Genomic DNA, 3202 nt, shown 5'->3' on the forward strand with positions numbered 1-3202 from the left:
ACATTATTTTTTTGACACAAGTCAGTCAATTTTTCCAGATGTAATAAGTTTTCATCATTTCTTTTTCTATGTGCTGAGCAAAAAAAAATCGCGTACGATCATCCTCAAAGGAAAGTGTCAATGGTGTTTACCACCTTGTTCGAGCATAACAGTATTATTGCAAAACCAGCTCACTTTGAGCTCACTATCAAAACCCTGGTTGACCCTGTTCAAATAAATTTCACTGGAAAGTTTAATAAACTCCATGACACGTGCCTTTCGGCCGTAATTGCCAGAACAAACACACTCCCGGCAAATACAATTTCAAAACACTCTCAGACCCTGCTGCTTCCTTAGCTTCTCGTCCAAATTCAAATATTTAATCCTGGTTGATGAAGCGTGCTGCGCCCAACCATCAGGTCAACACCATTCGAAGTCGTCCAGGGAGAAACAGGGCAAATGCCAAGAAACAGGTGATTGTTGGTCCCGCCGAGCCCATTCATTGAAACCTTAAACGGTAAACCGTGGCTGGTCTCGGCTGCTCGAGAGTCAAGTTCAAATAAGACGAATGAAATTTTGAGGGCCGCACGCGAATGGAAGCAAAAAAAGGGGTTTTTGAGAAGGAGCAACACACAAAAAGAAGGAAACAAGTGTAACCCTGGCCGAGCTGGAAAAGTACCATCATCAGCGTTATTAGCACGTGGTGAGCTGCAACAAAGAACCCTAACTAAATTCTACAATGAACCTTGTACTCGGTGAAAGAGACAAAAGGACGACGACTTTGGCTGCGATGGTCAGAGAGACAAACAATTCAGAACGTCAACAAAAATTAGGACTATACTTTTTTCAAATTGTTCATGGATTTTAATAACCAGATGGCATTTTGAGTGAAATTTCATTCAAAATAAGTAAAGGATCTGATTTTTCTCCAAGCAAGCACATGTACATTATTTTAGGAAATTTGAAATTCCATAATTGCACAATTCTTGTCCAATTTTTCACAATAAATTATCATTCCCGTGCAACGCGCATACCGACACGGATCAAAGGAGGCAGGTGCAAAGTTCTTACTTTCCATCTCGATCGACGCAATACATTTTTTAATTAATAACGATACGCTTACTACGACCCCGGTTCGCCCAGGATCCTTCACGGCACAAAGCCTACTAATACAACCCTAACCACGGTGGCGATCCTTTTCGCTTCCTTCCTTCCTTCCGTCTATAATTACGATCATAAATTACCGTCGGGCTCCTCTTTTTCCGCCTCTCCCTTGAGGAAGGTCCCTGCTGCAAGTTCGCAGACGTAATGTTTGGCTTTTCACTCTGGGGTTGTTCTGCAAGATTACGATCGGCCAGCGATCGCGATGGAGTCCTTCGTTCGACCTCGATGACGAAACAATTCGCTACCTGACGAACCGGAACCGAAACCGAAGTGCCAGGTAATTGATGGCCACGGGCAACACTCGTTCTGCATCGGATGGGACTGCAGAGGGACGGCGATGAAGATATTGATCTTGGAACGGTTCCGTTCCACCGTTCTAGCGCGGTAATTGATAGTTTTGAGGATTGGATCGTTCGACTTCTGGCGGTCTTCTAACCGTTGCTAAGTGCTGCTCATTTGTCTACTTTAAGGGGTCAACTCGGTTGGAAGAGTTGAGCCAGCCGATAGACACTTTATTGCCTTTTGATTGAACAACGTATGTGCCACCGGCCGGTACATTCCAACGCGTTGAAGACACCTTGCCAGAGGGAGAATCCAACGTAATATCTACTTCTCGATCGTATCGGCACCAGTCTTGATGACACTGCTTCTTCAGCTGGCAATTCGATACCTGATGTTCGAAGTTGCTGTCTATTTGGAATACCACCTTCAATACAACTAATGTTTCTGATTCTCTGTAAATTCACAATTCGATTAATTATTATTACATTATGTGAAAATAGTCATTGTTACATATTTTCATAAAATTTCATCCAAATCAAATTAATTTGATAAAATGCTCAGAATTTATCTCTTTTAGAATATTATTTTTGTTGCACCATGATTGACACAACAAAAGTCAAATACCATCTTCAGCACTTCAGCCTGTGACATACGGAGGTTGGGGAACCGGGCAAGTAAGAAGTCTGAATTCCCCGTCCCCTGAGCGATACGACGAGGAAAAACTTTTCGAATATGTGCTTTGAATCGCTAAATAATGTTGTTTGCCGGTTTTAAATCCAAAACATTTGCGTGTCTGTCGACCAAGAATGCGCCACACCGGGGAGTGACAAAGTCAGACTTAAGCCAGGTTCCATATCCGACCCCGAACCAGCCCCCTCCTACGTTGGGTTGAAACGAGATTCGCTAGACGATGGATGTGCGTCTCTGTTTGGATTTTGATTTGAAGGGTGTGGAGTATAATGCAGCAGGTTTGCATAACTTTGGGTAATAAATGAGTTTTGGGGTGAAGTTTTGAATGGGACCTGTTGAATGTCACGACAGTCAATGTCACCACGAAAAGATGGAGTTTTTTGTATCATTATCATGTTGTGCAAATCAATCAAGATGAATCAAACATACACCCAAAGTTAAAGAACGAGGGAATAGTCCTCTCGAAAAGAAACGTGAGGAAAGTGCTAGTTTGCGAGAGTATAGTCCTCTCGCGTGTTCATTCGTTCATTGGAACAGTTCATCCTATTGAGTGGCTTATATGGACAAATGACCGCCACTTAGTCACCGAACCATGGTGGCCCATACAGCAAAGGCTCGGTTCAATATACCGAAGGTCTTGAGTTCGAGTCTCGATACCGGTACTTTTTTTATAGATGAACTTTTTTGAAGATGAGTAAAGTACTCTCGGTAATTTTGTGATTTATCCTCTCAGTCCGCACACAGTACCATTTTACTACCGAATTGTGCTCTTTATCCTCTCGTATGCCGATGTCCAGTTCTGGGTGTAGGGGAAACATGCTCATTATCAACCTGCTTGCTTCCTAATTTAGTCAATTTCAACCACAGACGACCAAAGTAAATCTATTTTTAATTCCATCAATTTGAATGATCAGAAACTAAGCACGGCAATAATGAACGAACTACCGCTCATTTACACTAGTTCGACAGTTGCATTTCAATAAAGCATATCACTTGTTGTGTTCTATCTTGTGACAACGACCATTTAATACTTTTAGAGAAAATAGATATTTAATGGTCAATATTTTCAAAACTATGATTTATGGAG

The sequence above is a fragment of the Culex pipiens genome, chromosome 3, assembly GCF_016801865.2.
Source record: "Culex pipiens pallens isolate TS chromosome 3, TS_CPP_V2, whole genome shotgun sequence".
Taxonomy (NCBI): domain Eukaryota; kingdom Metazoa; phylum Arthropoda; class Insecta; order Diptera; family Culicidae; genus Culex; species Culex pipiens.